The following is a 22,511-nucleotide window of genomic DNA, read 5'->3' on the forward strand; positions in this document are numbered from 1 at the left end:
TTCCTGGAAAGGCAAAAAGATGAACTTGAATTTCCCTTTTGATTTCCGTATCCTTATTTGAAGACTCGTGGAAGGGATTTGGGAAAGTAGGCCAGAAACGTTCATCCTTCCACAGGAATTCTGGACCGCTGAACCACTGAGTGTTATGAATCATCTCATCTGCAGTTGCTCCTCTGCTAATTAAATCTGCTGGATTATCGGACGTCGGCACGTATCTCCACTGGACGGGCTGAGAACCATCATGTGATTACTGCAAGGCTATTGACGACGTAGGTATGAAACCTCTTGTCCACATTCCTAATATATTGCAGCACAGCAGTAGAGCCTGAGCAGAAAATTGATTTGTCGATAGCAAACTCCAACTCCTCTCGAAGTACTCGGTCAATCTTGACTGCGAGGACTGCTGCCGACAGCTCCAGCCCCGGTATGGTCATCGGTTTTACATGGGCTAGACGAGATTTTCCCACAAGAAAGTTGCAATGAACCAGGCCGTCCGCATTTTCAAATCTTACATATGCAAAGGCCCCAAACGCCACTTGGGATGCATCGGCAGAGTGGTGAAGCTGAGAGGACAATATTTCCCCAAAGTTTCCTGGCTTAAAATGCCGCGACACGACGACTCGAGAAAGCTTAGGCAGGATTGCAAGCCATGTCCTCCAGTGCATAGCTTCCTCTGATGCAATTGCATCATCCCATCTCAATTTCCTTCGACAAAGGTCTTGCAAAAGCTTCTTGGCAGACACGACAACAGGTTAAACCAGCCCAAAAGGATCATAAACCGAGCTTGTTACGGATAAAATCCCTCTTCGAGTGAAGGGTTTGTCCCTTGGTACAACCTTGAAAGTGAATGTGTCTGCGTCCACATTCCATTGAACTCCAAGTGTTCTCTCGAGGGAAAGATTGTCGTTAAACAAATCCAAACCCAACACCGACGGAGCTCTTTCGTACTTCGGAATGGTCTCTAGCACATCTTTATAATTACTTAGCCACTTGGTTAATCGAAAACCACCTCTGGACAACAAACCACAAAGCTCAACCATTAAGCGCACAGCAACAGCCCTTGAAGAAACTGACTTAAGACAAACGTTAACGTAAAAATTCTTGAGCACAGTATCAATCACTTCATGTCCAAAATCGCCATTGTTGTCCTGGGCAGTCTCCTTAAAGGAAAACTCGCGACGCTAGGCGAAGAGGTGCTACCAAAAAGATGAACCTCCATTCTATACTCGACTGGTTGCTGTCTCACATCGTCACCAGGCCACCACAAGAAACGAAGAGCGTCGTGATCGCTTGGTTCGACTCTCACTTGATGAAATATGGCCTCCATATCTGAGACAAGGGCAATCGATTCTTCACGAAATCTGTTGAGGACACCGAACAGGTTGTTGGTCAAATCAGGACCATGTAACAGCTGATCATTCAACGACGTTCCTTGTAACTTTGCCGCACAGTCGAACACCACTCTCAGTTTATCTGGTTTGTAGGGGTGGAAAACTGCAAGATGCAGAAGATACCACAGAGGCTTGCCAGTGGGGTTGAGTTCCTCATCAGGCACCCGCTGGGCGTACCCCTTGGTGATGTAATCGTTGAATGTCCTCTTGTGCCTTTGAAAGAACTCTTCATCGCGCAGAAACCGTTTCCTCAATAACTGCAACCTCTGCTCGGCCACCAAGCGATTGTTTGGAAGATAAGGTGGCTGATTTCTCCAGGGAAGAGCTACTTGGTAATGGCCAGAGACGATGTTAACTGAATCCTCAATCGTTTCTAGTGCCTTCTGATCTTTCACAGACATAGCCACTTTAGAACTGCATAACGCATCAAAGAAATCTGTCCTCCAACACTTTTCTAGTTGCTGCAATAAAGCCTCATCACAATCACTTCTATCGCTCTCCAGACGTACAAAGTTCACATTGAAATTGGAATCTCCACCAAACCTCTCAACAGGTCCCATTAAAGTCCAGCCAAGTAATGATTGAACAGCTTCAGGTTCTCCTCTTGCACCACATCTCTCTTCCAAAAGCCCCTGGAGCATTGCATCCAATGAGCAGCCTAACGTCTTTGCCTTGGATATCTGGAAGCTCAATGTCGCTCAGATGAGGCCATCCTTTCACATCTTCAGGCACTGGAATACTTCAACTTGAGATATTTAAGCAATCAACGGACCACACTCTTGGTATTTCCAATGTTAGAGCACCATCCAGGGAACTAACAGTAAGCTTCAGCTCCAAGCCAGACTTAGCACTGTCCTTCTTCTCTTGTGTGGTCAGGAAGAAATCTCGCCGTCTACCCTGAAGACTTAATTCCTTCACCAGCTCAGAATCACAGAGAGAAACATCTGAACCATTATCCAGGAGAGCGTGCGTTTCTAGCATACGACCAGACAAACTGTCACGTACTTTGACCGGAACAACTCTGAGGCGTATTCTCTTCTTAGTTGACTGGCAACGGTTGTTTTGGTTTCTTTGATTTCTTGCACCGGCCCCAATCGCATAACTCTGAGTAACATGACCTCCACCAGAACTTGCATGAACCTGCATTTTGTGATGTGCACCAGAAGCTGAACCAACGCCAGTCGTGTGACTCTGTGTGAAACGATCTCCACCGAAAGTTATATCGTCCCCAGTTGCGTGACTCAGGAAATCGCTCTATGGCCCGGAAGTTGTACCAGCTCTAATGGCGTGACGCTGAGTAACACCACCACCACCGGAAGTTGCACTGATTGTCATTGTGTGACTCTGGCTAACGGGATCTTCAACCAAGCGGGGACAAAGAACACCTCCACGAAAGCGATTCACGTAAATGTTAAGGCTCGCCGACAGCTCCATTAAGGGGATGAATCACCGTCATATGCTTCCAGTTACAACCTTCGACATAACAGGCACTCTTTTGCAGGCATCCCCTGGCTATGTGTCCCATCTTGAAGCAATTGTCACACAATCTGTGTTCTCGCAACGTGTTTATGCGATCGGCATACGATTTTCTTCTGAAATCCTCACAGTTTCATAACTGATGTAGGCCAGCACATACAACGTACTTCCCGGACCCAACACTAATACCTTGGTTCACAGCAGAACGGCTGCTATCATTAAATGCGCTAGTCTTCTCATTGGGGGAAACAGCCTTGACTGAGCCCCCTTAAGCCGCAAAGGTTGTTCCCCTTAATGAGTTGCTGGAATTGTTAGTCGTTTTGGTCTTCTCTCTGTCACCAGCAACGATGTTTCCAAATACAGAATCGTTCTCTGTTCGGGCTCTCTTGGACACAAACTCGGAGATGCATTTTAGGTCTCAACACTGACTCTTGCAAACGGTCAGCAACCTCTAGCCACTTGATTCTAAGATGAAACGGAAATCTTTCCACGACGCTACTCAGGTTGTCGGCGCTATTGATCTCGTTCAGGTATCCAATAGATTCCAACACGTTTTGACAGTCTCTTAATTGATCCGCAAAGGTCAGCAAACCACGCTGGTCGTACGGCTTTAACGGAGGCCGCGAACTACCGTATTGAGGTGCGCAGTAGCAATCTTGCATGGATGTCCAAAACGTTTCTCAAGCAACACTCTAGCTGTCTGATATCCAACAGCAGGGTCCAAAGCCAAACAGCTGCTTATGGCGTCCTTTGTAGTCCCTGTGCAGAATTGCAAAAAATACGAGAGGCGTTCGCTGTCATCCGACGCGTTTCTTGCGATGCTATTCTCAAACGAGCGAACAAAATTCCAGTAATAGAGTGGATTTCCGTCAAACTTGCTAATGTCAGGTTTTGGTAAGGAGAATCCTTGTTTAATCGTGGACGCCATTGACTGGAAGGTCTTCTGTCGAAATCCAATCCTTTGTTGCTGCTGATGCAATAATTGTTCAAGGATTCACGGTAATAAGGGTTTCCACGGTCAAGGCTAGCATTAGGCTCACCGTAAGCAGGTTCACGCTTCCATTGAGAAACAGAATCTAAATCGGAACGCGCGCGTAACGTGTTCGTCTCGACTCTCGATGGCAAAGGCGCGTGTGTAAGTGCAGACTTCGCCTCATAACCGGTGTCCGGGAAAGTAGCAGTTCGCGGGTCGTCGCCCTTGGCTCGTGGAACACCGGATGTCGGGGGTGGATCCAAGGAACACGCAAAATGATCCTTGTAACCTTCTCCTTCCTCTAAAATTTGCACTCTAAGACGCGCTTGTTCGATTTTATTTTCAACCTCCAATAACTCCTCCTCGCGCTTTACTACCACACGTCTTTGCTGCAAATCGAATTTCTTCTTGAGTTGCTGCAACTTTAACTCAGCAAGAGCCTCTTCTACCTTGGACTCTTTGACCTTCACTGTTAAACGCGAAATTGCTTTGGAAACCGAACTCGGCGATTTTCAGAACACTGAAGAAGAGCCATGCTGGCTGGCTGAATCATTTGCATCCAACGAAGGCAACCTCTGAGAGCCATCAAGGCACTTCTCAACGCGCTCAACAAACCGACGATTCTCGTCGCTCAGATCTTCGAACCATGTCGTTGCTTCAAAAATTTCTTCCGTATCGTCAAGACACTGCACGTAAGCTTCATGAGCACGCGGAAAGTTCGTGAATGCTGGTTCCAGGTTAGCTAACTTACCACGAACACATTCATACTCTCGCGAAACCATCAACGCTTCAATCTCATTTCGAATCCTTGTTACGTGACCCTTATATCCTTTCCATGACGTTTTCAAATTTTGTTTCAACTCTGAGCGAGGAGTGCCACTCCCAGGGTGGTCGTCGACTCGACGGTCCTGTGAGAACATGTGGCCAAAACCAACACGGTCGCTCACATAAACTTCCACACAGTTTTTTGAATAAATGTGGCCGGCCCGGAAGCCGTCGCCGCCACGAACACCAAAATTAAATACCATAGCTTGAATGCACTTCGAATGTTTAATAAAAAAAAAAAACGGCGAAATACGAAGATAATGTATAACCAGTAACATGTGTGCGATTCAACTGAAATAAAAATATAACCGGAGTTATAAATTCACAAACTGAAAAAAGCAGCAAGAACTACGAAAACTAAACAAACCGAAATATACAAGTAGACAACTAAGAGAAATACTTACAAAACTGTGGCCATAAAAACTTGAAAGTAAAAATCAAAGGCGAAGAACGCTTATCCCAGCAGAGAAATATACCAGCTCGCAGAAACACGACGCAATACGAATTTATCCGAAGCATTCAACTACAATTTTATAAAAGGCAGAAAACTCATACGGATAGTAAGAATTAGACGAATGCTTGTGCACACTCTCATTCGTGCACAAATGTGAGTGACTTATGGTCCAAATAAAAGCGACCTTTCCTGATGTATCTGCTCTTTCTCGTTTGCAGGTTGGAGTGATTTTACACGTCGTGTTGGCGATAGCTAATGGAATCCCTTCACGGTGCAACATCACAGTGTCGAGCAACCACAACAACAACATAATGAGCATAAAATCGCTAAAGGCGGAAAAATATCTTTCAGCGGAGTTGAGACCGGATGGCGTGAGAACTGTGGGGTGAAGGGACACATGTGTCCTCTATTTTAGGCGAAAATCATCCCACGAAAAAAGTAATAGGGGCGGTGGCCATAGCGCAGTGCGCGACACCAAAAAATTTCATTTTTTTTCTGCACGAAAGTTGGAGAGCACTTCGGGGGGAAAATGAAATTAGGATTGCGCTCTTCGAACGCGACTCAACAAGCGCGCATTGGATACGGGGAATTTATAAATATAAAGGACAGTGCCTACTAATACCAAGGTAATTTTGCGTGATTTAAGCCTATGCGGGAAAAGCAGATATAAGCAAGGGCTATTGGCATCCTAAAAGAAAATTGGATTTAACCACGCATTTTTTAGAGATAATTAAGCAACAATAATTTGAAAAAGCGCAAAAATACAAGCAATATATGGCATTTTTATTTGAAATTCTAGATTTATTATCTCTGCAAAATGCATGGTTATCCCCAACTCTCTTTATGGATACCAAGAGCACTTGCTAAGTTTGCTAAAAAATCCCTGTATTAGTAAGCGCAACCCATAGGAAACCAGAGTATCTGGAGATGCGCAGAACTTATGCGCAGTAACAAAAGTAGGCACCGTCCTTAAAACTTGATCATTGGATAATTCAATTTCGAAGTATGAATGGCTTTGCAGTCATGCCGTGTGTGAATCAGACATACAGGCATTCAATGAGATCCGTTTGCCGCGCCCTGCCGTTAAAGACGCTCAAACACTAGCTTTGTTTGTCATTGGTAGAATTGAGTTTGCAAAGGAGATCAAAAGTCTATTTAACAATTATTCCACGAGCGCGCGTTGGATATGAGATGATAGATAGCCAACGAGGCGCGAAGCGCCGGGTTGGCTATAATCATCTCATATCCAACAAGCGCGAGTGGCGTAATTGTTTTATTAAAAACAATCAAGAAATATTGTAAGTTATGGCTGGTTTCGCTTAGCAAGAACAACCAGACGACCATTTTAATGATCCCTATCCTCGGGCATGGTATAATAGCTCATATACCATGGCCGCTAAGCCGATCAAATCCCTGGATGGCATTATACAATGATCCAGTTTTTAATAATCATTAATAACTGCTATATCTCAAGCATGTAAGACACGTTTTGTACGGACGGAATGTTAAAGTAAACTGGCCTTTCTTTTATCTGACTAATACATTTAAGGAATTAGGCGATAAGTATAGAGCAGAAGCTATTTTCACCTCTGATACAGGTAAAGACAATTTAAGCCGCGCGCACAAAACAACTCTGTTGCTTAATGTGTTTCCTTTAATGTGTTCATTGCGCATGCGAGCATCAACGAGCTAAAAACCACTTACTACCAAACTATGAAAGACGTTAAAGTCTCGTTTACACCCGCAATGCCGCCAAGCATACATCCGTGTCACATCCCATACATCCATGCCACCCTCTCAATCAGCCGGTTATTCTCTCGTTTTAACTTATGTAAACCTTTGTTTTGTAGTTTTTGAACAAACCATGATTCGGGGCGACCTTTTGTACTACACTTTCAGCCTCCCCAAAATGCCAGACGTCTGTCTAGCTGTGTCGAAGGGAAAGTTGGTTCTAGAGGTAGGTCTGAAGTGTTATAGAGTTTTCCCTCCTTCGAACTGAATTCTCATGATCTGTACATAAGAGCTAGGTTGCTTTTGAACTGAAAATATGTCAGTAGCAACTTTTCGATCGAGGCTCGCAAGGTCTTAGCTTAACAAATTAGCCATTTTAGTCTATGGCCGCGTTGCAGATCCGATAAACTAGACAAGCACTCGCTAAAAATCAGTACTGATGCGGGGACAGAATTCGGCAAAAACAGACAACAAAATTAGACAAAATGAAAGAACAATAAATAAAACACTATGCATGGGAAGCAAGACAACAACAACAACAGCGACAACATCAACTTTATTGAATAAATAATAAAATTACATACAAAGACTTGAGAACCCGCAGGAAGCTATTAAGCTATTCGAGGTGGGCTTATTAGGGAAAGTAAAAAGAAGAAAAAAAAAAAACAAAAAATAAATAAATAAGCATTGATCCTTAGACCTAGACACACGCTAGTGTTAAGCAGGATGTGCTTCTTCGAAAGTTGGTATTGGAAAGTACATGAAATCAGGGCAAACAGATGTCGGGCGGTGAAACGAGCGGTCCACTCTTCGTGCGATATGTGATACGGAGTAGGACTGGCCCGAGCACTCTTTGCACGCTTCCGGTTTGTGTAATGGCTGGCAAAAGTTCCTTTCAACAAACCGGAAATCTAGGTTTCTTCCCTTATTTTTCAGGTCCGGGTATAGCCTGTACCAAAGGTTTTTGAATACTTTTGGCTACAGACAAGACCAGTAAATAAATTGACCATTTCCGTGGTAAAAAAAAAAAAATCAAAATAAATAAATAAATAAATAACAGACCAGGCTGCAGAAGCACAAAAAATTCACAGTACATGAAAAAGTTTGCAGTCTTTATATTATTTGATCATTTTTATTTGTTTGCTTGTATTTTATACTCCTCTCTCTTCCATTCCTAAAATAGGAACATTATGATATCAAATACTTGTTTGATAAAAAAAAAAAGTTTGAAATTTTCAGAATCTTAAAAATCAGGGTTTTTGCATCCTGCAGGTTAACAATTGGAAAGATTTTCATCCGCACCGCCCTCAACATTAATAATTATACAGTCATGAACCACTGCCATACTAGTCCTCTTTCAAAAACAGCAAGCGTGAATAGAGCTTGAGCCGCAAAATGTATACATGATTAAAAATATGGGGTCGTGCGGAAATCTTGCCTTTTAATTTACTGACTGGTTTCTTGAGAAAAGCAAATGTTATTTTGTGCAAATACTATATATGAACGAAAGAATTAGACATAGACAACAAAGATAATATTTAATCAGCAACCGATGTTAAAAAAAACACCATAGATCTATTCGGTTTAACTCTTCAAATAGCACAGCAAATTACTCTTCGACAGTCGAGAGGCTATCTGCTGCTATCTGCCAACCTATTAAAAGTTTATCTAACTATAGTAGCGATGATGCATTGACTTTCGTGCAAATGATTTTTATTTTTCGTACTTACTGAAAACTCTGAAGAAGTTTCACTCTCATTTAAATCAAGACCCTAGCCTTACCGTTTTGTTCAGCACTCACCGCCATTTTAATTTAGCTTTTAATTCGAGCCCAGTCCACGGCATCACACCTTTTTGCTCGGACCCGCTCGTTTCATCGCCCAACATGTATCCGCCCTGCGTGGGATGAATCATGATCAGGCGGCTGGCGGGACGGCCGGTGTGACGTCACAAGGGTAATTAGACTGAGCCGAATAGTTTGAAATTAACGAAGAATTATTTTGTAGAGTTTCCTTTCGCAATTGCTTAAACCAAGTATTAGGTTAAAGAATATCCTTTTTTTCCAAATCTATTCTAGTTTGCAAGAAGTAGGGAACGAGAGAAAGCAGAAATGAGAACAAATAATCATGGTGCCTCCTTGATTTACAGGATGCTTACTCTAACACAGGCAAAACTTATTCAATGATTTATTTGCCAATTTAAGCTAAAAAAAAATTAAAACAAAACATAAGTTATACTTATTTTAATAGACCATTTCCGATATATTAAAATTCTAGCTTGGTTACGAGGATTGGGGGAAGAAAACAAAAGAAATTTCATTGAGGTTAAGAAAAGAATAATTAATTTCCTTTGTTTTATTCCCTAAACCTCGTAGCCAAGCTAGAGTTTTAATCATCGCCAACAATTCTATTGTCTTTCGCGACACGTACTTACGGTGACAAAATTTGCAAGATGAGCCATAAAGATGGTTGACTTGTTCCCACGGGAGTAACAGGTAACTGGTTTCGTTGTTTCGGGCTCGCGTCGTGTTCGCTTCGTTGAAATGGGTGCTGTCAATCAAACTTTTAGATGTGCGAAGGTGAGATAAAATTGATAATGGCAGTCAGGATAAAAAAAAATCTATTCATGCGCCGGTAGCATATTTACGGTAAAAGAACAATAATCTAAGAACTCCGCTTGAGCCGAGCAACACCAGTTCTTGTTGCATTTAAAGTGTGGTATTCATAGTAGGTGAAAAAATAGCGTAAAAGGTCTATTCACAACCGGTTTCAAAATAAATTTAAAAAAATGCGAAACTTTTGTTTACAGTACCTAGAAGTTTTAAAGCAGTGCAACGTTTTGCATCCAAGTCAAAACACAAATAAAATGCGAATCTCGTGGTGTTGAAAGTAGGGAGAAGCGGCGTAGGAGAAGAAGAAACGTTGCCCCATTGATCGTGTGTCTTTGTGCTTGATCAAGATGGACCTTCTATCAACTGCCTTTTAAAGTTATTGAGTACCTTCCTATTTTCATTTACAGCCATCATGCAATCGATATTCATTGAAGAGAAAGTTCTTCTTTACATCTAAGCCAGTCTTCCTTTCCGAAAACTCGCCAGCCAAGCCCGAGAGGTATCACATATTAATATCAGTGAGGGGGAACGGTACCATAGTTGAAAGCAGCAAGACTGGAAAGATCTCCCTGGTTCCATACAATCGATGCAATTGGAGAGACTGCGGGGCCTGGGTTGAACTTGAAGCAAGACCTTCTTCTTAATCTGCATGGAGGAATATTTTTTGTTACGCCTAGTTTAACATGACGGCCGACTGGAGTAACGTATTAACCACAAGCGAGAGAAAACAACTGGTTACCAAAATACAAAAAAATAAATAAATGAATAAATAAATAAATAAATAAATAAATAGCGCATTAATTCAAAGTGTCAAAGACATTTTGCCCTTTGGCTCTAAAAAATCACGCTGAACTGTTGGTAAAAACTTTTTGTAATGAAGATTTTTTTCAAAGAAATAAAACATGGTTTAATTTGTACTTATAACATTCATGTTTTGTTGCTGTAGCTCAAACAAATGGATAAATGTACATTTCACAGTAATACTGTGCAAAAGTAGGGTCACAATGGTTTTAACCGTAAGCCGACAAACAGCCGAAAATTTAGCCAACCGTAACTATCAACCGTAAAAAAAAAAACAAAAACAAACAAACAAAAAAACAGTTATTATTGGCCGTGAAACGGTTTTGAGGTGTTTCAAATATCACTATCTCAACTATTCATCCCTTACGGACTTATAGTTGGCTCTCAAAGAATCCTTTTTAACAACTAGGTGCTATGTTCCCAAATATACTCACTTTATGGTTCGGCTTTTCCACTTAATTATTGTCCAAACTGAGATCACATCTAACTTCGGTTTGGAAGTACTTTAGGGCCCGGTTGTTCGAAAGCCGATTAACGTTAATCCACGATTAAAAGTTCACCGAGGTTTCCTGCTCGCTCGTTTAAATTGTTTTTAAACTCTAATTTTAAGCTAGTGGTAAAGAAAACTCAACGTCAAAACTGATGGACAAAATTCTTCTTGAAAAATCTTTTATTGTTGTGCAATTAAACTCGTCGAACCAAAGTTGCTGCTAATCCAGGATTACCTTAATCGGGCTTTGAACAACTGGGCCCTAGTTTCAAACGTGTTTTTAACGTGTTTCTGACCAAAACTTAACCTGCAGAAAACATTTTCCAATAACTGCAGAAATTCTCACCCGCTTATTGGATAATTTCCATTGGCCAAAAAGCGGACAGTACATGAATATATAATTTATGCGACGTTGATCCTGACGCAACAAACGAGAACGGGGATTTTGAAAAAAAAAGTCCAACGTCAATCTGACACTTTTCAACTAATAGAAAGTCTCCCCTTTTTCCAAGAGAGCGAGACAAGTTTTGATTTTGGTCGCGTCAGATTTTGAAATGGTAAAGTTTCTCGCATTTTTCTTTTCGCGTTTTACTTCATTTTGTCCCTTTTGGCTACTTGTTGTAGCAAAAAACAAATTGACATCAGTTTTTCATGCGTCTTTCCTGTTATTGATCATGAATAATATAGTTATAACATTATCAAAGTAGTCTGCCGATCCACTCGGATTATTCAAGTGCAAGAGTGGAACTGAATAGCAATGTATTGCAGTTATGATATTTGACTGAACTAAGGGTGAAAAGTTTCATAAGCGAAAGCTTCTCGCGCATTTCCAACTCTTCAGTGTTGCATCAACAACCTAGCTCCTCCCCCCACCCCCACTCCTTCCCCGTATCGGCGTTGGTGAACCGTTAGTCAGTAAAAGGTGGAAATTTCAACAGCAGTCTCGGTTTTGTATTTCTGCAGAAGGAGGGATAATTTCCGGCTTAGTACGGAAACACCATTCTCCCGAAAAGTGTCACGGAAGAAAAGTTCGAGAATCAAAATGACGAATTTTTATGGCACGCCCTCATGCTCCGGTGATCAGCGATAGTCGGTAATAGTTTCAGACGAAAACTGTAATGGACTTTAACCCCGATGACTCAGCAGAACAGCGCCAACGACGACAAGTAAATAAGTCACAGTATTGCAAGAACGTGATACATGAAGATTTGACTAACATTAACCTGAAACACCTATTGCATATGACGACAAGGTGTCAATTCGAGTAGACACCGCACAGTTTAAATGAAAACCAGTTGAGGCAGACTAAGCTAAGTGAGCATTATTTAAGAAATAGTATAAAACTCGCTTGGCTCAGCAAAGAGGAGGCACTAGGAATCTTTTTTGCTCTTCTTTATTTTTTAAGGAACTGGTTGTTCACTACGCCAACCCTACATCAATTCTACTCTATTTACATTTTTTCTGCGAATATCACTCAAATCACGCCTTACTTTATGTTATAGCATGCAGTGAATATGTTTACGAAGTCAGATGGTCCCAACCAGAGGTAAGAACTGGTTTTACCAAAGTACATAAACAGGGAAAGAACAACACAATTATTCTAAGAAAATAGATGGAAAGAGAAACCAATCAGACTGTTAAAATCCTTGAGTGTTTTGTCTTTAAATTAACTTCGAGGAGGCCCAAGCCAAGGTTAAAGGAAGTAGGCAGACCTGTCCACAGTGAAACTTGTAACTCTAATATTTGAACAACAGGAAGATGTCAAATAATCGGGATAATATCTACCTTAACTACCAAAAGGAAATAACAACTGTATGAACCCTTACATTAGCTTCACAGCAATAGTATTTTTAGTATAAGCATATCAAGCAGTACCTTTACACTAAATCAACGCTTCGGGTCGGAAAGCGCTTAGGGTACATGTATCTACGTTGTTTCGGTCACAGAAGTATTTTCCTGTAAGACTGGCCGGGATATTGACACTTTTCAAGATGTCTTGAGCATTTTCAATGCCCAAACGTTGTTCAATTTTCGTGAAAATTAATAATTAATAGCTCTGTTTGACTGCCGTATACATTTAAACTAGTAAATTGTTTTCTCTATTTCATTAGTAACTTGAAGATTGCGGTCTCTTTATTGAAACGTTTTGCAGGAGTTATTTATTCATCCGGGCCCAGTTCTTCAAAGCCCGATTAAGCTAATCCTGGGTCAAAGAAAACTTTGATTCAAGTTTAATTATTAATGAATAACGATGCTCCCAAAAGAATTTTGTCCCTTAGTTTTGATCTATACTTTTCTCTACCATTAGCTTGAAATTAGCTTTTGAAAACATTTTTTTTAACAATTAGCAAAATGAAAGATCTCTCTAACTTTTAACCAGGGATGATTAGCCTTAATCGGCTTTTGAACAGCTGGGCCCCCGTTACCAGATCGGATGCAGTGAGATTTTACCGTTTGCCAGAACCCGGTGGTGAAAAAATATCTCCGATTCAAAAAATCATGAAGGAATCATAAGGCCATTGACTGGTCGATGACTCTGCCTTATAAATCCACAAGATCTTTCTGAACGAATATCATCTGTCTCTATAAGAGATAAGTTTTCATAGCAACGGGTTACTCCAATACACATCGTTTCGTTAACAAGAGTGGGTTGGTATACGAATCGTCGCAGTCGTCGTTTCTTGCCGGCCCTAACAAACTTTAGCTTCTCCATGAACACAAAAGCCTGGTCATTTGTACTTCCGCATTGGTGTTGCTGTGAGTGCAATGGGAAATGTTACTAAACGTACTTAGGAAATAGTAGAAACAAATCAGTGCTCCTCTAGGTACTCTTCTGGTGACCGAAGTGTTAACTTGTGAACCATCAAACGAATAGAAATTTCACCGTCAAGGGACATATAAGGCGATATCTTACCGTGAACTCGATAACTAAGGGTATTTTAACCGGCAATATTTAATCCACTCGAACTTATTAATTACTACCGTGAAGAAAATTTGGAAATGTGATCTTAATTATCATAAAATTGGCGAGCTTTTACTTTGCATTTCCCCAATAATTATTTTATGTTTGGAGAAGATATATCACACACTTCAAAGACTGTTTTTTTCCAAGCACCGATATGTTGGTGAAGAAATTTTTTTTCCACCCACTTCTCAATGTCTGGAAATCTGATGAAACACCCTCCCTTGTGTTTTATATTTTACGAGAATGTTTGCTCAAAAGTTCCTAATAGGGTCTGGAAGAGGTTTGTATCCCTGATCCATGAATTAATCAAAACTAAGCGCTCAATTTGAGTAATCAGATGCAACCAAGTGGTGCAGATTCCGGCATTATTTCACATTAGCTGTCAGTGGTGACTCGTAGTCACAGCCGATATGCCCCAAACTTTTCAAAAGTAACCAGATCAGGCAAATCTTACCTGATTTGTTTTGAATAACCAAAAAAGTTGAACACTGAATGAGCTCACACTGCCCTCTGTGGCATTAACATTAGCTTAACCATGGCTCGCAGTTTACTGTCCCTTTCGACCTTAAAGCCACAGGGTCCAATAACCCTAACCCTAACCCTAACCCTAACAAGGGCCAAATACGCTAAGCCCTCCTGTCCTAAATTAAGATGTTTTCCAAATATTGTTCCTTAATAATGGTCTTTTGCTGGAATAACTATAGACTATTGTTAAGAAACATTACTTAAGATACCCCTTCAATTAGGAGGGCTCTGTCAAGCTGGACCCAGGCTAAAAAGAGATAAAAAACAACAGAATTTTTTATTGTTATTATTCAACTTTGAGCACCGCAAGTTTGTCGGGCTAACCAGTCATGTGCGTGTACTTACCAGTGTTGGTGAATCTTTCCCATTTTAATGTACATCGGCGCTCTTCAGAAGAATCTGTACAAAGTACTCCGAGGGCAATTCCTTTTGCGCAATTTAAACGTTCTCTGAAGACGGAGCTAAGATAATGCGAGGTCTGATGTTTAGGGTTGACCTCCAAACAGGCCGTCAACAAAAACACGACCACAGCCTGAGAATAGAAAAATACAACGGCGCGTGTGAAACTTCAAGTCAATTAAGATTGAGGCTCTTCCTAGTTTCCCGCAAACCGCAAAACTCCAAAAGCCACATTACTCCGATCCTGCCGTCCCGTTTGAGGTCCAGGTTTCATCGTCAAGGACACTGTCTAGAGGTAAGTGAATTACGGCAGAGTTTTTCGCTGGTTTTAAAACTATAAAGCCACGTTTAAACGTCAAATTGTACTCTCTTTCAAGAGTTATCTCGATGAATGTGAGATTTGTTTAATTCAGTTACGAGATTACAAGAACTAGATTTAAAACAACAACAGCTTCCCTTAATACATCCTCCTCGCAGCCGCCATCTTGTTTTCCTAAGAGTAAGCCATGACGCGTATAGGTATAAAGTAACCCTCAATCTTAAACCCGGATTATTCACATACGGCGAACTCCGAACTGTAAACTGGTAGTCGACGTTTGCGGTTTGCGGTTTACAAAGGAAACTCTAAGTTAAGGTCCCTAATATTCACTTCCGGTTGGACGTGTACTTGTTTAGTGCAGAATCTATTCAGTTTCAGTGACATTTGTAAAGTGATTTAACAAAACCAGACAGGCGGGAATATGTCTGCTTTCGCAGGCTGAGAAGACCATAAATGTATGGACCGCTCGAGCAAATTTCCTGTGACAAGTTTCAGTGAATATCTTTGTTACTTGTGTGCGAATTTTAACCGACAGATGCATTTTCTAATAACAAACCAGCGCACTAGTTTTATGTGTTAAAGGAAAAAATGTCATGCGAAATTTTGTTAAAATTGTTTCCTCTCGGCACGTCGTGCCGTGTTCGGAAAGCTTAAATTTGTTTTCCGAAAAAGTTGCCCATCGGGTAACCTTAGCATGAGGCCTTCCTAAGGGGAGGGTGGAGGGGGGCAAAATGGGTAGGAAGGGCTGACTTCTTTTATTCTAAGAAGGGTAAGAGACAAAGACTTCTGACGAACTGTAATGAAAGTATTTATTATAAGAGCTCCTTGGAAAAGGTTGCTTCCGTTGACTGTAATAGCCGCTGTTCCGTAATGAGCTTATTGCGTGCCTGTGAGATAGGCAACGTAAAAGCTGTTTATCTCCAGAAATATTTCTTCGTTCATTTTTTTAATACTGCTGTCAAAAGAAATGGCATTCGAACTCTAGTGGGGGTAAGGCTGTCATCATCCAGCGAGGGAATCCGTCAGTTGCAGCTGACAAGATTCAAACGCTTTCATTTTGCAATCAATGCGGACAAATCTTATATAGTTTTGGTTCTTTGGTAACTACTGAAGAAATTTTTTCAGAGCCTGTTGAACTTATCATTGTGGTTGTTGTTCCCGCTTTTGCCAGTTTCGTCGGCGAGGACGACAAACTTGTGTTAATATATAATATATAATTTATTTTACCTTACATCCTTTACATCATGTATTATCAGGTTTTCACAAAACTCATTTATTTTAAGAGGCAAGGAGATCTTAAGGAAGCTTGTTGAGCTTTTGTAAAGATCCCCCGTAATTAGTTGTTACACAGTAGTGGGCGTCAAAGAAAGGATGGAATTCTTATCATTAAATTAACAAGATTGTCCAAGCTTATAGCTTATTACTATTTTTGATACTAACGTAAGATAATTCAATTCAATTCAATTCAATTCAATTCAATTTATTTGCCATTAACAAAAAAATACAACATAAATACATTATAGACGACACACAATATTCTTACTATTACAATATTCATACTTGACTATTTACAATATTAAATGTGTTAAAGGCTAGGAAGCCTATATAGAAGCCGGGGGCTGGTGTTGAATATACAATTTCATAGATTTTTTTTTTTTTAAATTCTATATGATTTTGATTCCTTTAGAACAGCCGGTAAGCTGTTCCATACGAATGCTGTATAATTTGTCCGTTTGTAAGTAATGTGTACTAATTTGATGCTGATCGTGTATTGTACGTATGAATTTTATCATTGGTTGTGAAATAGTCTTTGTAGAACATTAGTAAGCTATCATGAAAATACGAGTACATGAATAGAGCTGTGAAAAACTTGTGTTAACCATATCTAGTGCACTGCACCAAAAAACGGATTTACAAAAGTAGCAAAACGGTAGCAAATGTGAAGTAAATACCATATTTGATCAAATTTGGTCATATTTGCTCAAAACCAAACTTCATGTTTGAACGAGATTTGCGCATAAAGCAAAGATGGTAAATACCGCATTTACAGTATATTTACGCAATATTAACACACCGTTGCAAATGTGCAGGAGGAAGTATACATTTAAGACAACTTTACCTCTATAGTAAATATGAGTGACACAACACATTTGCTCCAAGGAAAACGTATTTACGTGGTGAGCAAATGTGGTAAAATATCATGTTTGCTTAACTTTGGTCATATTTACGCATAAATCAAATCTCATGTTTGCACGACATTTACAGGCAAAGAAAAGCCGGTAAATATGAGTAACACCACACATTTGCTCCAAGGAAAATGGATTTACGTGGTGTGCAAATGTGGTAAAATATCTCGTTTGCTTACCTCTGGTCATATTTGCGCATAAATCAAATCTCATGTTTGCACGACATTTGCAAGCAAAGAAAAGCCGGTAAATATGAGTAAGAACACACATTTGCTCCAAGGAAAATGGATTTACAGGGTGGGCAAATGAGGTAAAACATTATGTTTGCTCGACTTTGGTCATATTTGCACATAAACCAAACTTCATGTTTGCACGACATTTGCAAGCAAAGAATAGACAGTAAATACAGCTTTTACGTCAACATTGCACACTGTAGCAAATGTGAGAAAGAAGTGCAAATTTAAAACTTTACTTCAGAAGTAAATGTCATTAAGAACACATATTTGCTGACTAAAAAAATGGATTTACATGCATAAAGAAAATTCCAATTTCGCGTTTCTGAAAGGCGGAAAATGTGGCAAACACACATTTCAGTCAACTTCACTTCGGAACAAAAGGTAAGTAAAGTTAAATACAATGAATTCGTATATTCACCAAAATGTTTATAATCAAAAACAGTGCTGTCAGTACATAAACAAACAATAACTTTGATAAGCCTCTGCACTTCTAAAAGAACTTATTACATTATACTTCTCAAATATATATATATACGTGGTCTCTCTAAAAACAATCACACTTTGAACAGTAACCATTGCTTTCTTTCTTGTTATTTCTTTTGGAAAACAACAAAAAGTGTTCTCTTGTTGGAAAAGAAACAATAAAGAATTGAAAAATTGTCAAATACTTGTGAAATGTTCGTGGCTTAAGTCATTTTATTATGCAACTCAGAAACCCATAAACACTTTTATTTGAATAACAGGTAAACCGATCAAGTAAGGCCTTAAGCTACATGTACTGTGTTTTGTTTTATTCTGAGCTTTTTCTGATCCACACCATCATCAGGGAATGAGAAAGTACAGTGTCTACTATTGCCATTATCTATGATTGTAACTTTTATCTATAATTTTTTAGCATCACCTACTGATTATTTGTGCCAGTACCCACACCACCACTCCATTTTAGTATCCTGTACCGTAAACTATTTTTCTCATTCTGTGATGATGATGTGGATTGGTAATCACTCGGAATAAAACAAAATACAGTAGCTTAAGGCCTCACTTGACCCTTTTACCAGTTATTCAAGATGAGATGCTATTGAAGGACAACTTTAAACTTTCATTTGACTTTGACACGTTCTTATGCTACAACCAATCAGTAATAAGAAACACAAACCACAGAAAAAGATTACCATAAGGTTTGTAGCTTACTGAACTCTAACTGGATTTATTTTCTTTCCAGACACCAAACATAAATATAGCATCCATGGTTTTATGATTCATATAAATGTAATTAACTCCAAGTAAGTACTTTGCACTTGCTAAAGTGTCATGTCAAATTTAATTTTCAACAGCCCATTCAGGCTCCCCTTTAGACAGATCACTTCAGTGATACCGTCCTAGGAAGGGTTCTTTCCTTTGCTCTTTTAGTAAGGGACTTCTGGTAAACCTTATATAGCTTTTTTTTTTGTTTTCCTTAAAGACGTTGACTCCCATTGCAGCCTCTTTACTTTGCAGCCAGCAACCTTTGGTTGACCATTGCCATCATCCTCATAGCTGCTCTCCTCACTGCTCATGGCATCCAGAAGGGAACCTCTGCCGCCCTTCCTTTTGTATGGGCATCTTGCCACTGAATCATATCAAGGGCAACTGTGCGTCTCATTAATTTCTGGAAGATAATGGAAGCAATTGTTAGATCAGTAATGCAAACCTTAAAAAAAATGTGTCATCTTTACATTTACATCCGCCTTATGGGCCTGCACCCTTATCACGGATATTCTTGTTGTTCCCAAAAAGACCACAAAGAAGGTTATGAGAAATGGTGGCATCTTTTTCAGTAGAAACTCTGAATTAATTACACAGCTTTCTGATACATGTAGTTCACTATATTACTGAGAGATAGTAATATTCTTCCCGGTCAAACTAAACTTTAATTTTAAAACATCTTGACATTCCTGGATAACCTTGAATGATAAGCAGTGACAAAAACGTCCCCTTTACCTCTGTTAATGGAATTTTTAAAATTTGATGCACATAAAATAAGCTGATACTTTGATTTTCCAATCAAGTAAAAGTTATATCAAACATTTATGTCACAATATAAATAAAAATGCCAAGTTTCCTACACTTATTAAGAGCATTGATGTTATTTCCTGTTTATTATTTAGCAAAGTTTTGCCAGTTTAGTTACTTGCATGTACCTCTTTTTGTCAGTCATTCTTCCGTGACTTTTGCTTGTGCTCTTCATGCTTGTCTAGATCTGATGTTTTCAGTCTCCTTGTTTCATGGCAAGATAAAAAATATCTTTGCAGAGCAGCTGCACAAAATAATGCATAATAAGTAATAACATAATCATCATTAGAGACATTAACAAATGTATTATTACTATATATATATATAAAATATATATATCTTGTCAGAAGAAAAAAAGCATCTAAATAAGTACATGTAATTCTAGTTCAAAGCATGATAAAGGAATCTACAGTAAGAGGAAAATGAGATTCCAGCTGTTTAAAAAAAGAAATTCCACCCACCCCCTACTCTCCTTAGATGAAAGTCTGGATTAACTGGTCTCTTTAAATATGGCTTAGCTATACAGGCAATACTGTAAGAATGGTGATCTATTATTCATGATCAGTGTAAATTATTATTTTTATGCCTCAGGGTGGAAATACAAGACATAGTATTTGCTCACTAGGTGTCAGAAAAGGTTAACACCTATTATGCAGTTAATTTTGTCGCTGGTTTAGAATTTGATTACCAGCTATGTCAGTGTCAAGACCAATACATGAATTGTTTGCATGGATAATTCAGCTTCCATGATGGCCCTTGACCAAGGACACCTTTCTTGTCCTCCATACTCATGAAGGATCTGCTCAATCACCCGATCAAAGATTCCCGTTGTTGTCTGAATTTGCACTGAAAAGGAAAAAAAATAGATAGTATGTCAGTTGTAAATTTATCCAGTTTTGATTGAACATTTCACTTGCTCCCTACAGTACTGCTCAGTACTTTGGAAGGAAACATTAAAAAGCAATGAACCTTATTTGTTTTTAAACTAGAATTGTTAACTAAGGTATTATAAAATTGATATCGATTTTGAAAATCCATGCAGATTTGTCCAGTTGTACTCTGGCATGCTTGTATTATCAATATGAACTACAGGTATGAACAGCATATACAAAGGGAAGAGAGGGTTGCCCCTGCTCCTTAGACTTAACACTAAATTAGCCCCAAAACTTGCCATTTTCCAGACCCATATTCAGACCTATTGTAGCATCACATTTCTCTTTTCCCCTGGGAATGGGTCTCGGTTTGAATATGTTAGTATTCTCTTGCACTCTGCTTAAAAAACCACACTACAATTTCTTATTCATAACAGAGGGAAACAACCCATGGTGAAGTACAGGGACTGCTTTAGTCTGTGCAAAGCAAATGAAGCCAGCAGCAAAAATGAAAGAGCTTGCCTATTGAGTCTCAAGGTCTTCTAATGGTAAAACAAAACAAATGAATAACCTCGCAGGGGAATAGCAAGTGTTATCTGAAATTGCACAACAAGTAAATAAAATGGCATTAAAAGCAATTCTGGCTAGTACCTGATGCATATACATAGCCATATCACCTGGGCGGTGGCAGCCATGGAATGGCACTTTAATTACACCACCACCCCTACACTAATCCCTAGATAGGTGTAATGCACAGCTGAGGCTTGTGAACAAAGGAAACAAACAATACATGCATGTTTATCACATCACAAGCTGGAATGTACATGTTTATTTCTGCAGACATCAACCTCAACTTAAACATGTACCGTGTGCAAGGGTGAAAAGACTATGGAATCCTTAAGTGATGGCGTCACAAAAACTAAATTTGTGAAATTTATTCAGAAAGAAAACAATAAAAAAGGCACACTTGCCAAAAATGATAAATCAACATTTTCTTAAAACTGAAGAGCGAGACATTATTGTTACAATTATATATGTTCTGATGACTCCGTATAAATCCTTCTAAATTTTAAATTATGACCCAAGTTAAATTAAGAAGGATTTGTATGGAGTCATCAGAGCATAACAGTGCTGACATCTCAGAGCAAATTTGCCTTTACATTCTGATTTTTGGAAGCATTTTTATCTGGCTCTTTCTGAAAATCACAACAAACCCCATAATTTCAAAACTTCAAATATTTCTGACATCACACTTTAGGACTCTATTATCAATGCAGTATATTCTGCTGAGCGGTAATCATACTCAGGTTTGGGAAGGATATTGCTGAAAATTCTACACACGAGCCAAGCATAATAGTATATTTACACAATAACAATTATTGCATAATACTGTACTTATACCATACTAATACTGTAATAGTGTAATATTATTGTTCCTCTTTGGCAAAATTGCAGAGACTCACTTTTCATCTAGGTGAAATCCATTGAAATCCTCCCTTTTGATCACTGGGACTCTGTATAATTTCCTGACAAATCTCTATTAGACCCATTAAACAACAAGATGAAAAAATATTGTCTGATGTTTTTACAGGCTAAACCTCCTCTGCCAAAGGACTGTCCTCATTGTTCCCCTCTTGTTTACATACTGTAGCTCAGCCAATAAAAAGTCTTAACTTTACTTCTCAGAGCAATGGAACGACCGCTAATTATGGAGATAATTATTTAAATGTGTATCATTTATGCAAATTTGGGCGCCAAAACTTATTCCAGAAACAAAGCAATCGATAACGAATTTTACGGGTCAACGCCTCATGTTGCTCTAATATGCTGAATTCAATATAAAATTATTTTATTCCCATGTATATACCGTATTTATGTGAATAAAAGGTGTAATTCCTCTACTTACTCTAAAAGCAGCGAGAACGGCAAGGTATAAACTTCCTTGAGCCCCTTGCTCGTCTGCGGAGATTTCTTCCACGAGCAATGCCTGGAGTTTTCCCCTCCTTTTACTTCTGCTCAATCCGGTTGAGCGCTTCTGCTTGGTGCTTGCTTGTCTTTTCGTGCTCTTGCCGCAGCCTTTCGTTCTCTGCGGCAAGATCACGGTTGCTTGGTATGAGCTCCTCTAATAGAACGACGCAATCGAAGGACATTACAGAACGTACTCGGCTGATCTGATCTTCCACTCTGCAGTTTACCCGAGTGTAC

General features: G+C 39.4%; 1 long non-coding RNA gene and 1 pseudogene across 2 annotated transcripts in view; one reads left to right on the forward strand and one right to left on the reverse strand.

The window, feature by feature from the left end:
- LOC146451031 (uncharacterized) overlaps positions 1-22,511 on the forward strand; it is a 351,087-nt gene that overhangs the window by 65,285 nt on the left and 263,291 nt on the right. The gene's annotated exons all lie outside the window — the stretch shown is intronic.
- Positions 17,070-22,511, reverse strand: LOC146451034 (uncharacterized; annotated as a pseudogene). The gene is made up of 5 exons (XR_014860138.1): positions 22,213-22,511; positions 21,770-21,843; positions 20,178-20,280; positions 19,563-19,680; positions 17,070-19,030 (listed from the first exon to the last, which is right to left on the reverse strand). The product of XR_014860138.1 is annotated as an uncharacterized LOC146451034 (transcript).

This window comes from Pavona decussata, unplaced genomic scaffold, assembly GCF_977016875.1.
Source record: "Pavona decussata unplaced genomic scaffold, jaPavDecu1.1 SCAFFOLD_406, whole genome shotgun sequence".
NCBI lineage: Eukaryota > Metazoa > Cnidaria > Anthozoa > Scleractinia > Agariciidae > Pavona > Pavona decussata.